This window comes from Eumetopias jubatus, unplaced genomic scaffold (genome assembly GCF_037043125.1).
Source record: "Eumetopias jubatus isolate StellerSeaLion01/CBP00866 unplaced genomic scaffold, mEumJub1_p1.0 scaffold_5, whole genome shotgun sequence".
Lineage (NCBI taxonomy): Eukaryota > Metazoa > Chordata > Mammalia > Carnivora > Otariidae > Eumetopias > Eumetopias jubatus.
Window position 1 is genome coordinate 117,819,036 of NW_028274811.1, and position 26,411 is coordinate 117,845,446.

General features: G+C 38.9%; 1 pseudogene; it reads right to left on the reverse strand.

Annotated features, from left to right (window-relative positions):
- Nucleotides 1-24,042: 24,042 nt before the first annotated feature.
- Nucleotides 24,043-25,246, reverse strand: LOC114204765 (rhomboid domain-containing protein 3 pseudogene; annotated as a pseudogene).
- Nucleotides 25,247-26,411: the final 1,165 nt, after the last annotated feature.

Genomic DNA, 26,411 nt, shown 5'->3' on the forward strand with positions numbered 1-26,411 from the left:
GCCCCTGCGTGGCTCAGTCAGTTAAGTGTCTGCCTTCAGCTCAGGTCATGATCCTGGGGTCCTGGGATCAAGTCCTGCATCAGGCTCCCTGCTCAGCAGAGAGTCTGCTTGTCTCTCTCCCTCTACTCCTCCCCCTGCTTGGACTCTCTCTCTCAGTCAAATAAATAAATAAATAAAATAAAATAAATAATAAAATAAAATACAATCTACTCTTAAATCTCAGTGCAAAAACAAACAAACAAAAGCCAAACCAAAACCAACCAAAGAATGAGAGAAAAATTTAATGGTTAAAAGCCCTATAATTAAGCTATACTCCAGGGAGGGCAATATATGAGAACTTAAAAAAAAAAAACAAAAAAAAAACTTACCAGGAAATTTGATATAAGCCCAAATCACAGTAGTCTATTTCATTTGAATTTGAGAGAAAAAAATATTTTAGGACATTCATTCACAAAACCCACTGAATAGACATTTAGTTACGGTGAGTATAGGACGGTATGAGTATGTATGGTATATTATTCAAATTTCTTGGAAGGTACTTGAGATTATGTGCATTAAAAAATGAAATATCACTCACTAGAAATCTTAAAATACGATCATTTCCATCCTACTACTTTGTAAAGTTTAATGTAGATTCCCATCTTGATCTCAGGTATTTTCTTTCGAATGGCACTTTTGTACTTTGACGGTAATGAAATTTGAAGCAAAGGTGCCCTTTCTGAGGGAGACAACAGATTGCAGTATGATCACAATTATCATTTTCTTTCTTCTCTCTACGGCCCTTGAGGCCTCGAGTTACGTAGCTTCCCATGTCCTCTGCACTTTCATTCCGTAGTTCTTCCTTCAGACACTGGACTGAACACAAGCTCCATAAAGTCAAGGTCCTTCTGGTTGTGCTTACCTTATATCTTTAGCATTTAAAATAGTCTTGAGCCCGTGGGAAAAGATAAAAAAATTTGTGGATGAATAAATAGCAAAATAGTACACAAGAAAAATTCAACAGGATCTATTCAGGCAGATTTGTATTAGAAATCAGGGCTTGAGTGAAATCTTAATTTGTGAAATTTTGCTACACTCTCTAAACCTTACAAGTAATATTAAGAATCAGATAAGGATCAGGGGTTTCTAAATATATCTAAAGCAATATACATTTTTTTAAATCAGAACGAATTATTGGGATCAGAGCTCTTACTTAAGGAAAACTTTTTTTTTTTTTTGGTATTATAGAACTTCCTTAAGAACAGAACCTCTGTTAACTTTTAAATATAAAACATGTCATACTTGACACCAAAAATTTAAGAGGATTTTCAACAACTAGAATGCTGATTGTCTTTTATAGAACTCATGCACTTTTGTGGTAAGAACAAAAAAGAAGTTTTTGAAATTGTGTGGTTTCGGAGCAAAGAGGAAGAAAGCAACAAACTTTAGAAGTTCCTCATTGCCCATCTTTTGTATAAATTTGCAGGTTTCAGCACATACATTTTTCACCTGGGTGGAAAAAGTAAAGATTTTTCCTCCTCCAGAATTATCGACCATGTAAAATATGTTCAAGAGTGTAAATGACTGAAACATTCAATTGAGAAGTGCAAAATGTTTAAAAAATTAAAGTAAGAACATCATGAGTGTGTCTGGTGGTTAGATGTTTGAGGTCTGGTATTTCTTACTGGTTATCCTGCTAAGTCTTTTTTTAAACATAGTTCCTGAAGAATAATAAAAAGAAAAATTCTAATGTCCATTTCTCACCTATTTATCTTTTAACTTCTTGATTATCCAGCTTCTTGGATATCTTTATCTGCCTTCTTCATAGAGTGAGAGCCTCTTGTCTTTCTTTGTTTTTATTCCTCTTTAGTACAGTCCCTCCCTCCTTTTCAACATCTGTGTCTCGTATAGAGGAAATGTAGTTGTAATAATTGTATTGTGTATTTTGATTTATACTTTATCTCCTATCCTCTGGTAAATTAATTGACTAAAACCTCATATGTAGTAAGATCTTAGTGTGGTGCTTTTTTATGCAATTAAAACAAAGATCTCAGTTTCCTCATTTGCAAGTAAAGCTGGAGTGGATCTTTAGTCAGGGAATACACGTGCCCCCATTATTCCAACAAACCAGCTCTCCTTCTAGTTTCTTATTTTATTTTATCTCATCTTATCTAATCTTATTTTTTTAAGTACGCCCAACATGGGGCTCGAACTCATGACTCCGGAAGTCCAGAGTTTCACACTCTGTCAGCTGAGCCGGTCAGGCGCCGTCCCCCACCCCCCAGCCCCCTGCCCTTTGCGTTTCTTATTTTAGAAGCATGGCTGCACCACTCACTGAACCGCCCGGCCCCACGTGGGAATTTCAACTTCAGCTTCTTCCCTTCCGTCCCTTCTACCCCACAGCTAAGTAACCCCCCATTCCTGTATATTCTGTCTCCTAAAGAACTCCTGAATAAATCCATTTCTTTCCATCTCTTGTCTTATTTATTCCAGTCCATTTTACACACAAAAAAAGCCACGTGAATCCTTATTGGAAACTCCGATCTCTTCCCCTCCCGCTCTGTGTGAGAAGATACAAACAAGCCCGCCCCCGCCCACCCAGGACCTTTTAGACTCTGGCTCCAGCTTTCCTCCTTCGTCGTGGATTTCTCCATCATTCTCCTCCCTGACCGAATAACCAACCACTCTCTAGCTGTGATACAGTTCTTTCAGCTCCTTGAACCTGCCCATTCTCTTCCGCTTGCACATTCGTTTTTTACTTCCTGGCCTTTGCACATGCTTCCCGCTCCGTCTAAAACACTCTTTTCTCAACTCTTACTCTGCCCAACTCCCGCTTGCCCTTCGGAATTCATCTTAGATGTTATTTCCACTTGTAAATCTTAATGCAGTCTGCAAGGTGAGTTCTCTGAAGAACCCTGTCTTGACCCCTTCACAGTACTTACACACCATTTTATTTTTAAGTGGGTGGCCTGTCATGCTGCTGTTTCTTACTAGGAGAAACCTTTTGTTCACTCTTTTGTCTCTTTTACTTAACATTATGCCTTACTGTAATAAGCATTAATAAAACATGTTGGAATTGGTGAGCTCACATATTTCCTTTTAGTTTTATTATTTTGATTAGGTTGGTCCTTTCCCCTTCTTATTTTTTCTGTTTCTTCCACTTCCTCCTGTCAGAGAGAAACAAAACCGGGCACTGGCAGAAGTGGTAAGGAAAATTCTAATGAGTAATGCGCTACCGCATAGAGAAGAGATCCAGTGTGAACGAACTCAACTTGGATTTGTACAGAAGAAGAATGAGTGAACCGGGAAGAGAGTGAACATGGGCACGGTAGACTCAGGGAAATGGAAAATTACAGAGTGCGCTGGAAGGGTTGTTCCTTGTGAAACCCACCTGGGTTTGCGGACTGGCACGCTGATGGAGGCGAAGCTCCAAGCCTCCGACAGAGGCGGGGAGACAGGAGCTCCCTCTTCAGGTGTTGGCTGGAACAAACAGTAAATTCTTTGGGCAGCTTTCAGTTTTCTTAGTCCGACTTTAAGGGGGTGCTAGAGTCCTCCTAGGGGTGTGGCCTTGAGCTTTTAGAAACAATGCTAATGTTTGTTCAAGCCTTTCTAGGCTTGATGGTTACCAAAGGGCAGGGGCGTGGGGGGATGGGCGAAATAAGGGTTGGGGATGAAGGAGGCCACTTGGGATGAGCATACCGTGTGGTATGGAAGTGTTGAATCGCTACATTGTACACCTGAAACTGGAATTAAAATTAAAACTTAAGGTGAAAAAAGTCTTTAGAGGGCGCCTGGGTGGCTCAGTTGGTTGATCGACTGCCCTCGGCTCAGGTCATGATCCTGGAGTCCCGGGATCGAGTTCCGCGTCGGGACTCCCTGCTTGGCAGGGAGTCTGCTTCTCCCTCTGACCCTTCCCCCTCTCATTCTCTCTCTCAAATAAATAAATAAAATCTTTAAAAAAAAAAAAAAGTCTTTAGAGGCCAACACTGAGGCTTGTCAAGAAGAGGGCTCAGAGGAATCTGGCTAGAGTTTGGTCAAGGAGGGAACCCTTGTCACTTCTTTGAATACTTCTAAAATCTCTTTTTAATTTTTATTTTGCCTTTGCTAACGTTTCCATCCAATAGAATTGAAGCAAATGAGATGTATTAAATAAGCCTTGGCATATTTATTTATTTAAAATTTATTCATTTTAGAGAGAGAGAGTGCACAAGTATGGGGGAGGGGAAGAGGGAGAGAATCTCAAGCCGACTCCCGCTGAGTATGAAGCCAGATGCAGGCCTCGATCTCACGATCCCTGAGATAATGACCTGAACTGAGATCACCAGTCCACCAATTAATCAACTGAGCCAACCAGGCGCCCCAAACCTCAGTATATAATATTGGGCCATCTGGCTGGCTCAGTCGGTAGGGCGAGTGACTCTTGATCTCAAGGATCATGAGTTCAAGCTCCACCTTGGGCAGAGATAACTTTAAAAAAAATAAACCTTGGGCGCCTGGGTGGCTAAGATGGTTGGGCATCTGCCTTCGGCTCAGGTCATGATCCCAGAGTCCTGGGATCGAGTTCCGCATCGGGCTCCCTGCTCCTTGGGAGCCTGCTTCTCCCTCTGCCTGTCTCTCTCTCTCTGTCTCTCATGAATAAATAAATAAAAATATTTAAAAAATAAAAATAAAAATAAAAAAATAAAAAAATAAACCTTGATATGTAAATTCAACACAGCTATATTAGCTTAGACTGATTACACATGTAGAGTTTGGAACCGAGAGCATGTTGATATGAATTGGCACTAGGGCATTCATTTCTAACACTGATGCTATTTACTGCCCAACAATAGCTACTTATGAACAGTTTATGAATATTCCTGAAAAGTCATTGTTGGTCACTTCTAGAGTGAGTCACCTAGCTTTCTTCTGAAGTGAGCAGTCAGGCTCTCCCGTTATTCTGCTCTTATCCTTCTTAGTCTATGGTAATGATTATGATCTTACATCTTAACATTTCTGACATCAGAAAGACATGTGTTCCTCATTTCACTAACTTAGAAATGAAGGTAATAAAACTTTCTTTATGGTAAGCATTTTTCCACTCCAAGCTCAGAGAAAGAAGTTTTAGGGAGCATGAAATAAATGTTATCAAACTGAACAGACTTGTTAAGCCAGGAGTTTCTTTCTTTCTCTTATATTTATAGTCTTATCCTGATCAAGGACAAAATAATGTATGGACAAATTAAGCAATTCAAGATCATTTTTTGAATATTTGATCCACTTACTAAATCATGTGGTTTATTACTTAGTATAGTTCTTCAATTCTCCTAACTCTATTTCTTGGTTTGTAAATAAAAATACAAGGGCTTTCAGATAACTAAATTTAATATATCCCTCTTTATGATATGTCTAGTTGCTAAAACTGCATGGTCCAAGGTGATAGTTTAAAACTCAATATAAAGAGCTATGTTGTAAAAGCACCAAAGCTCTGTCGTTAAGAATGCCAGTTGGGGGGGGGGTCTATGCATATGTGGGGGCCAAGAATATATGAGAAATCTCTGTACCTCCCTCTCAGTCTTTCTGTGAACCCCAAGGTGCCCTAAAAGTCTTTAAAAAAAGAAAAAGAGGAATGCCAGTTAGGTTTTTGCTATTTCTTATATTCTGATACTGGGAGAAAGAAGAAATGGGGAGATGTTGGCCAATGGGTACAAACTTGCAGTTATAGGATGACTAAGTTCTTGGGACCTAATGTATAGTTCAATGATGACAGTAAGCAAGACTGTATTGTATACTTGAAATTCACTAAGAGAGTAGATCTTAAATGTTCTCACCACACATACAAAAATGGTAATTGTGTGAGATGATAAAAATGTTAACTAACTCTAGTATGGTAGTCATTTCACAATGTATATGTATATCAAATCACCATGTATATATCTTAAACTTACACCTAGTTAATATGTCGATTATATCTCAGTAAAGCTGGAGAAAAAGGAATAATCTGTTTTATCTCTAAATTCAGATTGACAGTAAGGATATTGGAAAGGAGGTTGTGTTAAAAGGAAGGGAAGAAAGTGACAGATTTTTCAAGGCAACAAGCTTCAACAAGTTGAAGCTATCTTCAACTAAGTATTTTTATCATCCTCTGATTAAATATTTCAATAGCTTGTGGATGTTACCATTCTATTTTTGGAGCACTGTTATTTTTGGAGGTAAATGCTTACTTTTCAGGAAACAGGGAAAGTAATGCCTTTAATATAAAAAATTACAGTGTGTCAAATGGGTAGGATCTCACAGGTAAGGTCAGGTAAAGGGAGAGCTCTTGTTTCTAGAGAAAGGGATTGCTTTTGGAGAGCTTTCTTAGAGAGATGAATAGGCATTGAAAAACAATCCCCAAATTATTTCTTATCAAATTCATTTAAAAAATTGGTTGCAAATTGCATGCAATCATACATATATAAGATTGGACTTAAAACAATTTTGGCTTAGGGATGCCTGGGTGGCTCAGTCAGTTAAGCGTCTGCCTTCGGCTCAGGTCATGATCCCAGAGTCCTGAGATAGAGGCCCGCATTGGGCTCCTTACTCAGCAAGGAACCTGCTTCTCCCTAGGCCTGCCGCTCCCCCTGCTTGTGCTTGCTCTCTCTCTCTCTAATAAATAAATAAAATCTTAAAAAAACAAAAAACAAAAAACAGTCCTTTCTGCCCGTGGATGCCACGGAGTAAGCATCATTAAAATCTTCCCTCCCACCACCCTCATGTCTAAGTCAGAGTCTCCAAAGAGCCTGAACAGCTGCGGAAGCTCTTCATCGGAGGTTTGAGCTTTGAAACACCGATGAGAATCTGAGGAGCCATTTTGAACAATGGGGAACTCTTACGGACTGTGTGGTAATGAGAGATCCAAACACCAAGTGCTCCAGAGACTTTGGGTTTGTCACGTATGCTACTATGGAGGAGGTGGATGCAGTCATGAACGCAAGGCCACACAAGATGGATGGAAGAGTTGTGGAACCAAAGAGGACTGTCTCAAGAGAAGATTCTCAAAGACCTGGTGCCCACTTAACTGTGAAAAAGATTTTTGTTGGGTGGCATTAAAGACGACACTGAAGAATATCACCTAAGAGATTATTTTGAACAGTATGGGAAAAATTGAAGTGATCGAAATCATGACTGACCGAGGCAGTGGCAAAAAGAGAGGTTTTGCTTTTGTAACATTTGATGACCGTGACTCTGTAGACAAGATTGTCATTCAAAAATACCGTACTGTGAATGGCCACAACTGTGAAGTAAGGAAAGCCCTATCTAAGCAAGAGATGGCTAGGGCTTCATCCAGCCAAAGAGGTCGAAGTGGTTCTGGAAACTTTGGTGGTGGTCGTGGAGGTGGTTTTGGTGGGAATGACAGCTTTGGTCGTGGAGGGAACTTCCGTGGTCGAGGTGGCTTTGGTGGCGGTCGAGGTGGTGGTGGACATGGTGGCCGTGGGGATGGCTATGACGGACTTGGTCATGATGGAAGCAGCTTCGGAGGTGGCGGAAGCTCTAATGATTTTGGCAATTACAACAATCAATCCTCAAATTTTGGACCCACGAAAGGAGGAAATTTTGGAGGCAGAAGCTCCGGCCCCTATGGTGGTGGAGGCCAACACTTTGCCAAACCACGAAACCAAGGTGGCTGTGGTGGTTCCAGCAGCAGCAGGAGCTACGGCAGTGGCAGAAGGTTTTAATCACTGCCAGGAAACAAAGCTCAGCAGGAGAGGAGAGCCAGAGAAGGGACAGGGAAGCTACAGGTTACAGCAGATTTGTGAACTCAGCCAAGCCCAGTGGGGGCAGGGCCGAGCTGCTACAAAGAAGACCTGTTTTAGACAATCCTCGTGCGTATGGGCAAAAAACTCGAGGACTGTATTTGTGACTAATTGTATAACAGGTTATTTTAGTTTCTGTTCTGTGGAAAGGGTAAAGCATTCCAACAAAAGGTTTTAATGTAGATTTTTTTTTGTTTTGCACCCTTGTTGATTGCTAAATGTAATAGTCTGATCATGACGCTGAATAAATGTGTCTTTTAAAAAAAATAGAAAAATAAAAATAAACCAATTTGAGCTTAATAAGACTAGGGAAACAAAGTGGGTTTATATATGCAAGAACAAGAATTTCCTTTAAAATCAAACAAAGAAGTCATATTTGAAATTACCACTAGAGGGCAGAAAATGGGGACAAGGAGAGTAAGAGTGGGCAGGTTTCTAGAATCAGAATTTTCAAGCTCTTGGAACCTCTGAAAACAACTGTAAGAATAAGAGTTAATATTTATAAAGTGCCTACTATGTGCTGCCCAATTTTAAAAATGTCCATTTTGTAAATGGGGAAATGGGTTAAATAACTTGTTCAAGGTCATATAATAAGTGAAAGGTAGCTCTGGATTCATATCCAGACAATTTGACCTCAAAGTCTTTACATGGAATCACAACCTCTTTCCATGGATGATGGTCTCTTTCATTTGGGTATACTCTATTAAAAAGAAAAGTGTGTATAATCATCCTCTGAACTGTAAGAGAAAGCAAGATAAATGTTCTAACTTGCTTCTACTGTGTTACCTGACAAACTAGGAATTTTGTGGGTGGACTCATATACACACATTGGAAAACAAAAGTCTAAAAATGTGTTTTATTAATGCTGCAAAATGCCAACACTATGAAGTTTTCTGAGTCATCTAAACTAACAAGCAGGACCTGTGATGGTATCATTATTAACAGTATAAAGGGGAGGTTGAGCCCACAGTGAAAGAGGAGCTGCATTAACCCAACAGAAGACCAGAGGCCCCAGCTTGTCCTTCAGCCGCATTTCTGCCATGAGGAGGAGGGGTGCAAATTAAAATAGAATGGGTGAGTCTTGACTGTGAAGACACAAGCTCTCTAAAACAAAACAAAACAAAAAACAAAACAAGCTCTCTGCACTCCATCCCATTTCTAAACTCACCGGTTGAGCACAAGGTAGAACCTGAATTTTGCCCCCTGCCTCGGCACATATAACTAGCTGAGGTAGCTGATACTCTAATACCAGCGCCCAGGAAAAAATAAGAAGACTGTCATTGCAGTGCTATCAAAGAAAAGGAGCAAACTGAAAACGAAAGTCAGCAGGATTAATAGACCAGACAGAATAAGGGTCTAAAATATGCATGATTAACACTTTCAAGGAGATGCTAGCTTATTTTCAATCAAAATTCAACCAGACATTTATGGAAGAACTTAGTAATTTTATTTAAAAATATATACAGAAAAATAAAGGCTCATGAATACTTCAGGCATTTTTATTTTTAAGAAAGAAAAGAATAAAAACACATCCTGCAAGGTCTGACATAGTACAAAGCCATATTAATAATAATAATAATTGTGGTAGTCATCACAAATAGAGAAATTATAGAGCATAATGCAGAGCTCAGGAATGTATATCTGCACACACAATTATAAACACATAATGTGTTGTATGGTATAGCTGAACTGTAAAGGTGAGTGCAGAAAAGTTGGATTGTCTGGTAGATGGCACTGGGAAAATGATATAAATCCAAAAAAATTACATTGGAGCCATAACTTATATCATAAATAAGATACTCCAGAAACAGTAAACATGATAATAAAAAGTAAAATTACAAAAAGAAAAAAATTCAGGAGAATTTATGTGTTACCTTGGAGTAGTGGGAAATCATACTGATTAAAACTCTAGGAGGGCAAACCACAAAGGAAAGAAAAAAAAGAGAGAGAGAGAAACAGGGAGAGAATAAGGATTTAACTACATTAAATTAGAAAACTACTTTAACGGACAAAAACGACAACGTTTATAAATGGTTGATAACCTGGGAGAAGATATTTGCAACGTGTAAAATAAACAAAGGGTTGGCATCTAGAATATGCAAGAAATTCTTAAATATCAAGATGGAAAAGATAGGAAATCCAGTTTAAGAAAAGGGGCAAAGAAGAATAATAGAAAATTTCCATCCAGAGAAAACTGCATGGCTAAGAACTCTGGGGAGAGTTGCTCAGTTTTGCTTATAAGCAAAGACAGGCAAATGAAATTAACCATGAGATAGGACTTTACTCCCATTAGTTTGGGAAAATGTTGAGAGCTGGACATCACCAAGTATTGGTAAAGCAGTGGGAAAGGCGGTATAAATGTGTAACCACTGCAGAGAGCAAGGTGACTTTATAGAGTAGAATTACTGTGTACAATTTGTATGTCAACTCTATTTCAGTAAAAAAAAATTTTAACAAACAAACCCTAAAACCATGTACAACTCATGCCCTAAGTGATTCCATGCCTGGGTGTTTCCCAGAGAACCTTCTATACAGATCTATAAGGTGACAGATATGAAGACATGTGTGCATTACTGCATTGTTTTGAAAGCAAGAAATAAGTTAAACCTTGCTGTTCTTGCCAAGAGGATGAAATAAGAAAGATGGCACAGGAGACTAGGAATACCAGTGTCGCGGATAGAAGCATTGAGCTAGATGCATTTGAAGAACATGGAGAGATTTTTAAAATAATGTTGACTGAAAAAAGTAAAAAACAACCAGACTGAGAGAATACGATTTTTTAGTTAAATTCAAGACACCTGTGCTCCCAAAATACAATTTGCAGAGTACAGGTAAACCTTGTTTTATTGGGCTTTGCTTCATTGTGCTTTGCAGATATTGCAGTTTTGTTTTAAAGATTTATTTATTTATTTGAGAGAGCGAGAATGAGAGAGAGTACATGAGAGGGGGTTGGGTCAGAGGGAGAAGCAGGCTCCTTGCTGAGCAGGGAGCCTGACGTGGGACTCGATTCCGGAACTCTGGTATCATGACCTGAGCTGAAGGCAGTTGCTTAACCAACTGAGCCACCCAGGCACCCGCAGATATTGCAGTTTTTATAAATTGAAGGTTTGTGGAAACCTTTGTGTCAAGCAAGTCTATCCAACAGATCCAACAGCGTTTGCTCACTTCATATCTGTGTCACATTTTGGTGATTCTCATAATATTTCACTTTTTTATTATTATAATGAAAATTTTGAAAAACAAACTGAAAAATTTGTTATGGTGATGTGTGATCACTGATTATGACTCCCTGAAAGCCCAGAGGATGGTTAGCTTTTTTTGTTTGTTTGTTTAACAATAGAGTATTTTTAAATTAAGGCATACACATTTTTTTAAGACAGAATGCTGTTGCACACTTAATAGATACGGTATAGTGTAAACATAATTTTATATGCACTGAGAAAGCAAAAAAAAAATTCATTTACTTGCTTTATCGAGGTGGTCTGCCATGGAACCTTCAATATGTCCCAGGTGTGCCTGCGTAGTGGGGGCGGGGGGGGGGAACTGTTTTCCCCCCTCCCTTTCTTAGTTTCATTGACTGGGGCCCTAGACATTAGACTAACAAAAGACAGAATAACAAGAGAAAAACAGAAGTTTATTAACCTGTGCATCCTGTATACTTAGCGGAACACCCAGTGATGAAGTGACTTGAAAGAGGTCGTTAGAAGTTGAACTTATATAGCATCTTAACAAAAAAGCCAATACAATTTTGGAGAAGTGACAAGACAAAAGGACTTTGAGCTTCTGTCGCACAAATTTCGGGAAGGCAAATCTATGGGGAAACTAATGGTAGGTAAGACCTAGTTGTAGCAAGATCTGTGTTGTAGATTTCTCTAGTGCTGTCTTCAGGCAAATAAGGCTTTGGAGTTGTGCTCTGTGATTCACATCTTTTCTTCCTGGTAGAGAGGGTGAGGGGTCACCTTTATAAATTGATGTGCTGCTTTTGGGCAAATAGAGGGAAGGTGGAGAACTTTTCTTATTTCTGCTTCTCCTCAACTTACTTTCAGCTCAAATACTCCATATGTTAAAGTGGCATATTTAGGAGTGGATTATTCTGCTACCCTTCAAGGGATTATATATGTATTTAGGAACAGATATCCAGCAAAGTGCTTAGGCAGTGAGGTGGGAATTGGGATGGAGGCCAGGATCCAGGAATAAAAGGGGTAAGTAAATGTAAACCAAGAGAAAATCTTGTATGTACTGATAATACTTTCCAGAGTAAAATTTACTCAATTTCTAACAACTTAAGTTTTTAAAAAATAAGAAAACACAACAGTTTGAAAAGAGAGTTATGGAAAGTTCTAGAAGGAGAACTTTGGTTTTAACGTAAATTAAATTTACATTTATATGAATGTTTATAAGTATATAGAATATTACTAATTTATTTTCGAAATTACTGTTGAGGAAATACTTTGAAGAGGAATTTTTGTTGTGTATTTTAATTTAAAAATGTATGTTTGAGGTACTGGGCAGCAGGACCTTTGGATTATGAGCCAAGAGCAAGATAGTTTGTATGGCTGTGGAGAGCCAGAGAGCATGGTAGACGTGGTGGAGATGCCTTTTCTACCGTGCAATTTCTAAGTCAATATACTGACATCTGAATTGTAAAAATCAACAAGATAAAACTGTAGGGGCCCAAGGCAGGCTGCCCCCAAATGTGCCACAATGGCATATTGATTATTTTGGAATCAAAGCTACTTGGGAAATAGCCAGCGCAAGGACATCCAGACTCTCCTCTGCCGCCAGAAAACACGAAATAAATTTCTCATATGAAAGGTACCTTTCCAGGGGCGCCTGGGTGGCTCAGCCGTTAAGCGTCTGCCTTGGGCTCAGGTCATGATCACAGGGTCCTGGGATCGAGCCCCGCAGCGGGCTTCCTGCTGAGCAGGAGGCCTGCTTCTCCCTTTGCCACTCCCCCTGCTTGTGTTCCCTCTCTCGCTGTCTCTCTCTCTCTGTCTGTCAAATAAATAAAATCTTAAAAAAAAAAATTAAAAAAAAGGTACCTTTCCTGTATTAAGCAGGAAAATGACATCCTTATCACCAAAGATAGGGAGTTTAAAGCAGAGAAAGCTGTAGAAACAAACTTTGTTACTTTTTACTCATCTATTACCTCAGTCCAAATTCCACTTAGAATTTCTTACTAATGAAAACTGCCGCACTGTTTCCTTTATTCTGTCAAGTCCTCCCAAATTTATTGTCCCTTTGTCTAAAATGTATAAAAACTGCCTGCCTTGGTCATTTCTTTGGGTCTCAATTTCATCATTGGACCTCTGTGCATACATAGTAAAACATTTTTTCTCCTGCTACTCTGTCTCAGGTCAATCTAATTACTAAACCAGCTGAAAGAATGTTGGAGGGTAAAAGGAATTTTTCCCTTCCTCTACAAAACCAAAAGTAGGAAAAAACGAAAGGGATTAATTCATAAAACAATGCAAAACATTTCAAAATCCTTGAGTTTTAAAGAGAAATGATTGGAACTCTTATTGCATCTATAGGTCACTGTGAAGGACACAGGCTCCCCGTGATGGAAATATTGGTGAATATATATATATATATATGTATGTATACATATATATATATATATCTCAAAGGATGCCAGTTACCTATACATAAAACCATAAACATCCCCAAGTGATCACTATTTTGTCTCCTCAGTGTTTTTATCTATGAAGTAACATTAGTCACATTCAAATGATTGGTGACTTCCAAGCCACTGAAAGTAAATGAAAAATGAAATCACATTTTTGTCTATTATTGCATGTGAAACTAACAGACAATACTACCAGAGAAAATGGAAACCTTTATTTACCCTTCACCTGGTTTTATAATTTAGTAAGCACATTCAAGCTGCCCAAGGAAGTATAAAATATTTTTAGTCATTGTGCTCTTTTTATGATTTGACTAAACTGTAATTTCTCAAAGATCTGAGATTTTATGACTCTTTTATGGAGATTGCTTATGTTTTTAAACTTTCCTGTTATCTGATTTTTATAACCTTGAAAGAGTCTATTTCACAGTTAGCTAGTTCAATTTTATTTGTTAGAAAATTGTCGTAGTTGTCCATTAATTAATTGACTAATCCAAGAAACATTTTTCATCACTTTACACATATGCAAATACATACTGAGCATTGGAAATTAAAAGCACACACACATAATTTCCTGCCTTTGTAGAGCTTGCGGTCTAAAAGGATCTTTAGCTTTTAAATTGAACCACAAGTCTACCTTCCTGTGACATTTTAATTGCTGATTCTCTGTAGCAAACCAAAAACAAACAAACAAAACTTATTACCTCTTCCACATGAGAGCTCCTTAAAAATCTTAAGAATCATGTGCCTGGGTGGCTCAATTGGTTAAGCCTTCGGCTCAGGTCATGATCCCGGAGTCCCAGGATTGAGTCCCACATCCAGCTCCCCACTCAGCAGGGAGTCTGCTTCTCTCTCTGACCCTTCCCTCTCTCTCTCTCTTTTTTTAAAGATTTATTTATTTATTTTGAGAGAGTGAGAATGAGAGAGAGAGAGAGCACATGAGAGGGGGGATGGCCGGAGGGAGAAGCAGGCTCCTCGCTGAGCAGGGAGCCTGATGCGGGACTCGATCCAGGGACTCCAGGATCATGACCTGAGCCGAAGGCAGTCGCTTAACCAACTGAGCCACCCAGGAGCCCCCCCCTCAATTAAATAAATAAAATCTAAAATAAATAAATAAATAAATAAATATCTTTTTTTTAAAAGATATTTATTTATTTATTGAGAGAGAGAGAATGGTAGAGAGCATGAGAGGGAGGAAGGTCAGAGGGAGAAGCAGACTCCCCGCTGAGCGGGGAGCCCGATGAGGGACTCGATCCTGGGTCTCCAGGATCATGACCTGAGCCGAAGGCAGTCGCTTAACGAACTGAGCCACCCAGGCACCCTAAATAAATAAATATCTTAAGAATCATCAGAACCTTCCTTATCTAGATATTATGAGTAAATCTTCAGATCACATTTCATTTTCTCCAAGACCCTCTTAAAATGCAATACTCAGAACTGAATGTAGACATTGTCTGCCAAATACAGTACACGGATGCTTTGCATTCTTTTAAACCAGCCTGGTACATCTAAAGTTTGTCACTACTGTTTCGGCTATACTGAGCTACACTTCCCATTCCCTTTCTTGTATGCTAGGGTGGACCACAGGGGAAATACTTGGGAGATTGGAAAGGCAGAGGGGAAGCAACAGCTCTTTTATAGCTCACACACGTTTCCAATCTGCTAAATCACCTCCTTGGGGTGAAGTAGCATCTGGGTCTGCAACTGTTCTGGTTTGCCCTGGATCCAAGTTCTGACTTCTTCCACTCCTGAGTCAGATGTGTTTATTAGCTCTGTGACAAAGGACCCTGGAAATTTTGCAGGATACCCTTGTCAATAAGATCCAAGGCAAAAAGTGTAACATGGTTTCAGTCTGTCCTCTCCGGGTTCTGGCTGGTGCTAATGGGTTCCAACTGTCCCTTGGTCTCCTCCACTTTACATCCATCTTCCCTTCTTGACTGCCTGCCTAGTGTGCTTCATGCTCCAGCATTGGAAGCAGCCAAAATCACCTTGCCAAAGGTGCTTAACTGGCTCCCACAATTGCCCAGTTCTCTGTAGCAAATTATATATATGTGCCTCCTAGTGATTCTGCTTTTCTGGTTGAATGGATACAATTACTGTCTATTTAAGTTTTTATTATTTTCTTTTCAAAATTTTTTGTTTCTTTACTTATTTATTTATAGAGGTGGGGGAGGGGCAGAGGGAGAGGGAGAATCTTCAAGCAGACTCCCTGCTGAGTGCGCAGCCAGATGCAGGCCTGGAGCTCACAGCCCTGAGATCGTGACCTGAGTTGAAACCAAGAGTTGGATACTTAACCAACTGAGCCACCCAGGCACCCCAAAGTTTTTTTTATATTCAAATTTAATTTTGAAATAATTCACACACAGACACATGCACACACTGATACACTGATTTATGAAGAAGACATTACTGATCCACTTGATACTGGTGCCCTTTTGGTCCCATCGATACTGCATTTGCATTGCTCTCTCTCTCTCTCAGGCATCTACTCTCTCTCTTAGGTAACCACTATTCTGAATTTTATGCTTATCATTCCTTTGCTTTTCCTAATGTTCTAATGTATACATTATTTAATTTTGTACATTTTGAACTTTAACTAGATGGCATAAAATTAGACCACCATATGACAGTGATGACTTATAAAAATTATTTTCTTAAATCTGTGTACCTTTGGTTAAAAAATATTATCTAGATAGGCATCTTCCATCCCATACTGTATGTTTCCCTTGTTCAATTTGATTACATGGATTTTAGACCATCAACTTAGACTGTTGACATTCATTTGGATCTTGGTTCAGCTCTCGAGCGTATTAGATTTCCCACCTGCTGTGTTGCTTTCCCTCAAGTCTTGCTGAGAATATTTTCTATGTTTCCATTCAAATTATAAAAATATTAGGAGAGTTTCAAAAACAGAGCGCAGACATACATTACTATTCGCTTCACCTTAGTATGGCCTTCTAGTTCAATTTATATGTTGCTTTGCTGTGTTAGCAAAGTGTTCTTAGCATCATTCTTATCATACTTGCTGTAATTGTTTATTTACTTTTCACTCTCAACAGCTAAACAGTAATATCCTTGGTGAAGGGACAAAGCCTAATTCCATTTGTATTTTCTGTGCAAATCACAATTCTTGGTACTAAATAGGCACTCAGTAATTACATTATCTACTGAATGTTCCAGTTTCATTTAGAAGGACAAATAGGAATTCAAGAAATGAATAAGGTGGGAAAAGGTGTTTTAACCAGTAGAAGCAATTAAGGGGCAGGGTAAATTGAACAAAATTAGGGATAAGCTTAGTACTGTCAAATTTCCTTTAGGGAATTTACATTGCAGAAACATAAATAGGTAAATAAGCCAATGATCAGACGAGGCCTTCAGCTGAAGCATCTCCAGAAGTTTCAATAACATACTACAGGAAAATGAAAGTGGGGACCACTGACTCTTGAAAGAAATGTCTTTATTTTATTTTTTATTTTTTTTAAAGATTTATGTATTTATTTGAGAGAGAGAGAATTAGAGATAGAGAGCATGAGAGGGAAGAGGGTCAGAGGGAGAAGCAGACTCCCCGCTAAGCAGGGAGCCCTATGCGGGACTTGATCCCGGGACTCCAGGATCATGACCTGAGCCGAAGGCAGTCGCTCAACCAACTGAGCCACCCAGGCGCCCGAAATGTCTTTATTTTAAAAGGCATAATATGAGGGGTTGCCTTTTCTGGTCTTACATTTGGTTTTGAATAGTTTGGTATAACTTTTTTTTTTTAAGATTTTATTTATTTATTTGACAGAGAGAGACACAGCAAGAGAGGGAACACAAGCAGGGGAAGTGGGAGAGGGAGAAGCAGGCTTCCCGCTGAGCAGGGAGCTCCGACACGGGGCTCCGTCCCAAGACCCTGGGATCATGACCTGAACCCAAGGCAGATGCTTAACAACTGAGCCACCCAGGCGCCCCTGAATAGTTTGGTATAACTTTTAAATGAGCTGGATAAACTGTCATGTTTTTCAGTTGAAAAAGAAACTCAGAGCTATTTGAATATTTGCTTTTGTTCACTTAAACAAGGATTTTTTGACACTGATTTCTTCTTTTTTATTTTGTTTCTCTCTTCCATCTTGCACCAACAGTTTTTGTTCCTGTAATATGCCTGAAGGGCGGGAGAGGGACAGAGGAAGAAAAGTAGGGTGGGGAAGTGGAAAATGGGGGGAGAAAGGGGGAGAGGGATGGGCAGAAGGAAAAGATTTATAGGTTTTCCTCTCAAAGATTCTGATTCAGTGGACTGAATTGGATGGTACTGTAAAACTGAATTTGGAGACATTTCCAGAATTGTTGGGGGTGTGCAACTAGGTTTGACAGCCATCATCTAAGGGATAAGGTAATGTGTTGACAAACAAATGAACACGCAATCACAAAAAAATCATCTGTGAGTCTAGTGTAAGCCAGTGATCAACTATTAGGATATTAGTGATGCCTGTCTTTGGAACTACATCAGCAAATGTCTGTTCTGGTTCTGTCTCCGGATCACATTTTACTGCTCTCCCCTTGGGTCACCTATAAATCAAACACCAGTAAATTTTCTGAGTTGACCCATGTTCAAAAAACTGACCATTTCCTTGAAAAGATGTTGACATCTTAATTTCAAAGTTCCTCAGTGGTTTTATTTGAAATTAGCACAATTTTGAGGCAGTAAGACCTTCCAAATTCTATTTCTATTGATTAATTTCTCCTCTGTATTAATTAGATCATAGGCTTATAATTTCAATGGTATACATGAAAGAACTATATTAACAAGTGTTGCTTGTAAGAAAGAGGAAATTGTGGAGGCTGGAAAATTATGGGTGGTAATGGCAGAAAGAATCTCTCCTAAGGGGGGAAAAAACAAAACCCTGAAAATTGGAAGCTCGTGTCCATTCAGCTTATTCTCACAACAAGAATCACCTGGAATATTGTTCCAAATTATTCCATAACAAAAGTTTAAAGATAAAAAAAGTCTAAGAAAAATAACTACATAAAATCTGAAGTCATAAAAAATTTCAAAGTCAATGCTGACTCGAATACAATATAGAAGTGTTAAGGGAGAACACTGTGTATCCAGAGTCCTGATTTTTAAGCCAAATTAACTACAATTGGTTGCGGTGTTAAAATTGTACTTTCCTGCATTGGCTATATTTTGAGACACCTTTATTTTCAGTGGTTTAAAATTATTTTCCAGTGAAATACTTTAACAAATCAACCACTGCTTCACTAACATGCAGTTTTCAAACTACAGTGCATTTTTTGTTTTGCCTTTTTTTAGTATAGAGTTTGATTTGAGAATGAGAGGGATTGAAATAAGCTCAGGTTTGATCTTGGCTGGGAAAATTAGAGTTAAATGGAATAGTCACTGTTATTTGACAGGATTATATGGCTATTTTAACAACACTAGTCTGTTCACATCCAAAAAAGTTCTGATAACTTATAAGTTGTATGTATAGTTTCATATTTGAAAGAGTAATACACATTACATTTTGCTTTTTCATAAAGAATTTGTACTTCCAGTCAAATATTTCTGACTTTTCCAACATTTTTGGGGATACAGACTTAAACTAAAAATTTTGTCATATATATGAGTTTGAAATAATGTATCTGAATATATATGTTATGTACATACCTATATAGGTGTGTATGTATATCTAGATACCTGCATCTAGTTATATAGATGTGTGTGCGTGTGTGTGTGTGTGTGTGTGTGTGTGTGTGAGATTTAAAATGAAGTTATGTATTTTAAGGGCATATCATGTGCTTCCATTCCAAGAGGGCACTGTTTTGTTAACTGAGAATCTCTGAATAGTCTTTCCCTCAAACAAAATAGGCAAAATACTTTTAAAGTGTTTTATATGATTAATTATAATTCAGACCAATAGGAGATGTTAGATAGAGAATAAGAAGTAATACCAAAAGCTGTGTTCCAATGGTATGAAATCACTATAATACAGTACAATGTTGATGAAATTCAAATTTTAGAAAAACATTTGGCTCTTGGTGTCAAGTACACAATACCCCTGAGTGCAGAGATGCTAACCCAGTCTAGTACGCATTCTACTGGAAATGTATACAAAGTTAGTGGAATAGCTGAAATCATGGAAGAAAGTGACTTCCACCTAGGTCGTTCTTTAGTAATTAACTGGCAAGGGTTTATCTTCCCTTCCTCTCTTCTCTTCCTTTGTGTATAGATGTTACCCTTTCTTCCTGTTTATAAACTTGAGTGGATTACAGAGAAGTGAAACTTAAGGCCAGGTGTATAGAATTTCAGTTCCTTGAGGAGCAATATCTGATCTCACATCCTCCACTTCAAAGAGAATGGCTTTGTTGAAATAGGAAACACAGGTAGCGTTGGGTCACCAGGGGACATAATCAGTTATTTGAAAGTACTCCAGAGATTGCCAAATATTATCGCTTTTAAAGTAAGCTGGGGCTGGGGTGCCTGGCTGGCTCAGTAGGTGGAGCATGCGACTCTGGATCTTGAAGTTGTTCGAGCCCCATGTTGGGTAGAGAGATGACTTAAAAAATAAAATCTTTAAAAATAAATAGAGTGAGATATGGGCTAATTAAAATTTTTTTTGCTATATATTCAAAGAACAATTTCTGATAATATTCTAAAGTAAAATATTTGCTTAACTTTAAATATGTTATCTTTATAGTTTCTAAAGTTTTATTGTGTTATATAATCTTTATTGAAAACAAAATATTTTGTAAAGAAACGACAGTATTTTTTATAGGTAATACACATAATATTTGTAAACTGAAGATGAATTTTTGCCCTGCCAACCTATGAGGAATTTAGTCTTTCAAAATGCATTTACTTTCAGTTTTAGAGAAAAAGTTGAATAAGTACATGAATGTGTGTGTGCACGTGTGCGCGTGCTCATGTTTATACCTGTATCCAAAATGTCTGTTTTTTTAATACTCACTTCCATATATGTGACATGAATCATTCATCAGTATATTTAACTCTATTCATGAGTAACTTTTGAGAGTAACTTAATATGTTTCTTTAAGGTTTCTTGACTCATGTATTCAGGAAAATAATTAAATATTGAGATATAATATATATTTATTATATGTACATTATAATCTCTTAAATGTGATAGATTACTATCAAATAATCTCCATTAATAAAAGCTGGGTGAAAGAATGCTTCACCTTTGAAATCAATACTTATACTGAAAATGACATAGAAGGAAGAAAGGGTAACCCTTAGATCCTTTTCTTTTCAGTTCTTTTTTACTCATCAATAAGTAGAAGGTAGAGTGTTGGTGGAATGTGCATGTGCCAAGAAGCAAAATAAAAACAACAAAGTTACTTTTGTGCAACATTTTCACTTACTTGGTAAGAACCAAAAACATGTATGTATAAGCGATGACATATGAATTGTGTAATTTCAGTGACTCTGCATATGAATTACATATTCTTATATTTGCATCTAATCTGGTATTGAACAATATAAAGATGAACGGTAAAATTCTTTCTAATAATTAACATTTTTTTTCTCTACTTAGAGAAATATAAAAGACGGAGGTCGAGAGAAAGACCACAGAAGAAAGGTAAAAAGCTTTATGGTTTAGTACTTGTAACGGAACTTCTTCCTGCTTTTTGAACAGGGACTTCACACTTACATTCTGCACTGCATCCTGCATATTATGGAGCTATCTCTGCCCAGTTTATGGTAGGCCCTGGAGAGAATATCACCATGGCATAGAGATAAGCGACACTGTCTTCCAGGTGCTGCAGTCAGTGTTTTGGCCATCCTACGTGATTCCACTATGGTGACAAACCTTTCCAGATTCTCTTTGCCAGTGTGTTGGGGCACGCTCACTCAGACTCACCATTGCCCTGACCTGCCCTGTTTATTTGCTTCAACGCCAAAGGGACCAGCATTTCTAAAATGTTTTTTCAAAGCATCCTAAGACAGTAGAGTTCTTCACCTTTGGCTAAGGGGCCTGGCTGGGCTACAAACAGATGGAGAATGTAATTTGTCCCCTCAAAGGTCTGGAAGATGCTGAGACTCTGGACGAACTTGTACACCTGAGTCCTCCAAGGGCCCCCTGATCTGAATGAACTTGCTTTTCAGGCTGTCTCTATGCCATTGACTTTGCTGATGGCTCTACCTATCCTTTTTATTTCTGGTCCATGCAGAAATTCATTGCAGAAGCTATGAACTGAGATCTTTATTATTTGGATACACACAAAGAAAGCTGAGAAAATGCAGTAAACTCTACTTTCTTAACCAGATTTTTAAGACTAATCCTAATCCATTTATATATTGCCCTAAATGCATCCCATGCCACTTTTTTTTAAAGTGGGGTCTTTATCTTTTGTACTGATTTATTGGTGCTCTTTTATTTTTGTTTTTTTATTCAATTGTTTTTATTTTTTTGAATTTTAATAATTTATTTAACCAAACATTTGTCTAAAAGCAGTATTTCAATGCTTAATCAAGTATATAAAATATTTTTTAAAATTTAAATTTAATTAATTAACATATAATGTATTATTGGTTTCAGAGGTAGAGGTCAGTGAGTCATCAGTCTTATATAATACCCAGTGTTCATTACATCCTGTGCCCTCCGTAACGTCTATCTATCACCCAGGTACCCCATCCCCCCACCCCTCTCCCCTCCAGCAACCCTCAGTTTGTTTCCTATGATTAAGAGTCTCTTATGGTTTATCTCCCTCTCTGATTTTGTCTTGTTTTATTTTTTCCTCTCTTCCCCTATGATCCTCTGTTTTGTTTCTTAAATTCCACATACCAGTGAAATCATAGGATAATTTTCATTCTCTGATTGACTTATTTCACTTAGCATAATACCCCCTAGTTCATCCCACGTTGTTGCAAATGACAAGATCTCATTTTTTTGATGGCTATGTAATATTCCATTGTATATATACCACATCTTCTTTATCCATTTATTTGTCGATGGACATCTTGGCTCTTTCCACAGTTTGGCTATTGTGGACATTGCTGCTATAAACATTGGGGTGCACATACCCCTTTGGATCACTACATTTGTATCTTTGAGGCAAATACCCAGTAGTGCAATTGCTGGGTCGTATGGTAGCTCTATTTTCAACTTTTTGGGGAACCTCCATACTGTTTTCCAGAGGGCCTGCACCAGCTTGCATTCCCACCAACAGTATAGGAGGGTTCCCCTTTCTCCGCATCCTCGCCAACATCTGTCGTTTCCTGACTTGTTAATTTTAGCCATTCTGACTGGTGTGAGGTGGTATCTTGTTGAGGTTTTGATTTGGATTTCCCTGATGCCAAGTGATGTTGAGCACTTTTTCATGTGTCTGTTGGCCATTTGGATGTCTTCTTTGGAAAAATGTCTGTTTCTGTCTTCCGCCCATTTCTTGATTGGATCATTTGTTCTTTGGGTGTTGAGTTTGATAAGTTCTTTATAGATTTTGGACGCTACCTCTTTATCTGGTATATCATTTGCAAATATCTTCTCCCATTCTGTCGGTTGTCTTTTGGTTTTGTCAGCTGTTTCCTTTGCCGTGCAAAAGCTTTTTATCTTGATGAAGTCTCAATAGTTCATTTTTGCCTTTGTTTCCCTTGCCTTTGTAGACGTGTCTAGCAAGAAGTTGCTATGGCCAAGGTCACAGAGGTTCTGCCTGTGTTCTCTAGGATTTTGATGGATTCTTGTCTCACATTTAGGTCTTTCATCCATTTTGAGTCTATTTTTGTGCATCATGTAAGGAAATGGTACTGTTTCATTGTTCTGCACGTGGCTGTCCAATTTTCCCAACATATTGGTGCTCTTTTAATATTAAGGATATTAACTCTTTATAGATGATACACTGTACATATTTTCTCCTAATCTGTATTTTGTTTTTATTTTATGGTGTCTTTCATCATGTATAAATTTTCTTTAAAATTTCATACGGTAGTCAAAAATGTCAGTCTTTTTCTGTATATCTAACGTCCTTTTCTATCCCTAAAATAATTTGTAAATCCTTCTATAGCTTTTACACAGTATTATAGTTTTATCTTTAGAACTCTAATGAATTTGGAATTTATCAGTTAATATGATGTGTGTGATAGGGATCTAAATATATCTATCAAAATGTATAACACATTAGCCTCTAATTTATTGGATTATCTTTCTCTTCTTCACTATTCTGAAATATCATATATATATTCTTATGTACAGGTGTGTCTCCTTTTGTCTCTCTATTCTTCACTAAACTATTTGTCTTTTCCTCTACTAATATCACACTTTTTTCTAAATATGGTTCTCCAGTTTTCCTTGAGCTATTTTTATTGTTTTGTTTTGCCAAAATTAACCAGAGTCTGGCTTATTCTGTTGTTTTAAATTAAGTACCATGATTATTACATGAAAATGTGGGGCCAAAGGTGATAAAACAAGAACTTAAATAAGAGAAATAAATATTGGAAAGGGAGAAACGAAAAAAAAATCACCATTAGTTGCAATTTGTGTGATTTTTCTACATAGAAAATCCTGGAAAGTCAATAAAAAAATTATTAAAAGGAACAAAATAATTTAGTAAGGTGACCAGTTAGAAGATAAAAATATAGTAATACTTTTTTTTTTTTTTTGGAGAAGCAAACTGGTTTTTATTCTAAACAGTGCAAGGGTGGGGTGCGGTGTGGGAGGGGGCTCTCCTGTATCACAGCGTGACTCTCAGCAGACAGAGCTGAGGCTTGGATGGACTACTCACCCACAGGCCAAGCCTCTTGTCACCTGACCTGTCACAGGTCTGCCTGTGCTGCGGAGGACCGGGGCCCTTGGGGGTAGGCAGGCAACCCCTCTCCTGAGTCACCTCCATGCCCACCTCCCCCCCAATCCCCCCCCAGCCAGCAGTGACACACAGCACCCTCCATGCGGCCTGTGGTTGCCAATACCACCACAGCCTGCTCTGCAGGGAAGCCCAAGTGCTCCAGCTGCTGCAGCTGCAGACAGGAGACAGTGGACTTAAGCAGTCATAGTGGGCTCTCAGACACTGTGCTGGCCCCTCATGACTGAGGCCTGGATCCTCTCCTGCAGCATCCAAGACCTATCCAGACCCAAGCCAGTCTCCCCTCGGAGGAGCCCTCCCAAATCTGCTACACAGACCCCAGGCCTGGCGGGAGATGGGCTGAGCCTTCGCTGTGGGACTGGAGGCCATGTAAGGAAGTCCAGGGGCAAGAGGTCTAGCTCCAACAGGATGGGGAATAGGCAGGCAGCTCAGCCAGGCCACCTGGGGTAGGAAGGAGTTGGAGTGGCCAGTGCCCTGCCAGGGTCCTGCACAAGAGGCCCTCCTGCAGTGCTTTTAGCTTCAGCTCAGAGAGCTCCAGCCACCGGAAGGCCCCAGCTGTGTAGGCCAGGCCAGCCAGGAGGCTGCAGAATAGCTGCAGGAGGGGTGGCTCGGAGCTGAGCAGTGGTGTCAAGGCAAGGAGCAGCTATGGTAGGTAGCAGCCACAGTGATCGTACCACCTGGGGAGGTCTAGGCTGGTAACCACCCCCTACCAGCATGGCCGGGGGGGACAGGCATGGAGCTGTAGCCCCCAGCTGCACTGGACACCCTGAGTCCAGCAGCCAGGGGGGCAGGGTAGAGGCAAGCAGGAACTGCAATGTGCCCAGGTAGCACTCCTGCTACCAGCCCAGTGTGGGCAGGAGCATCAGGCTCAGGAGCAGGCCAGGTTGGGCCATGTAGCCCAGGGCATGGGTCTGCAGCCAGTGAGCCTGTCAAGGGTCCAGTGGCAGCTCTGGGGCCTGGGTGAGGCTGGGGCCAGTTCCACCAGCCACAGGTTGCTCAGCAGCAGCATCAGGATGGAGGAGGCAAGAGGCAGTGCTGGGGACAGTAGGGGTGGGTCGGGCGGATGCTCTGGCATGCGTAGAGTGGCTGAAGGTGTCAAGGGTGGTCTTGGGGCTGTGTGCTTACTGACAAGCCCGGAGGACAGAATGAGAACACAAGGATAGGGGAGATTCTTCCAAGTGATAGAGAGATTTTTTTTTTAATTTATAGAAATAACAAAATACCAATGTTTATTTTAAAATACCTTTAACAAAGACAAAAACAAAAATTTTTTAATATTTATAGAAAATTTTTTACTTTATAGAAATTTTTTTATTTGTAGAATAAATGCATTTTTTAAATTTATAGAAATAAAATACAAACGTTTATTTAAAAATCTTTAACAAAAACAAAAACAAAAAAAGGCTATGAATTATATACTCATGAATATATTTATTTATTTTAAAGATTTATTTATTGATTTGAGAGAAAGAGAGAGAGAGAGAGAGAGTGTGAGTGGGGGGAGGGGCAGAGGGAGAGGGAGACAATTCTCAAACAGACTCCCCACTGAGCATGGTGCCCGACATGGGGCTCCATCCCAGGATCATGACCCGAACTGAAATCAGAAGTTGGTTGTTTAACCGACTGAGCCACCCAGGTGCCCCCTTATGAGTATATTTAACTAAAATCATGTAAAACTCACATGAAGCAAAAATTAAAATTTCTCAAGACTCAGTAAAATGGAGCTAACAAAATAGAGAGGACTCAGTGTTACAAAGATGTCAACCCTCCCCAAATTAATCTATAAATCCACTGCAATTTCTATTTAAATTCTACTTTTGAAAAGTAACTTATCATGAGAGGTTGATTCAAAAGAATCTGTTAAGTATAAAGACTTAGTAAACTAGGAAGAAAATAAACTTCCTTTGTATAATTATGTGTATCTACCAAAAAGTATATGTTCAGGTATATATGACCAGCCCAAAGGTCCCCCAAAACATTTAAGATAATCTTCAAGTGGGGGTGCCTGGCTAGTTCAGTCAGTGGAGTGTGTGACTCTTAATCTTGTGGTTGTAGGTTAGAGCCTCACGTTGGGTGTAAAAATTGCTTAAAAATACAATCTTAAAAATAAATACTCCTCAAGTGAAGTTGGAAGTCAGAAAAGTCTCATCTCTGTGCTCAGAGTGATTAAACTTTTTTTAAAAAAGATTTTATTTATTTATTTATTTATTTGACACAGAGAGAGAGACAGCGAGAGAAGG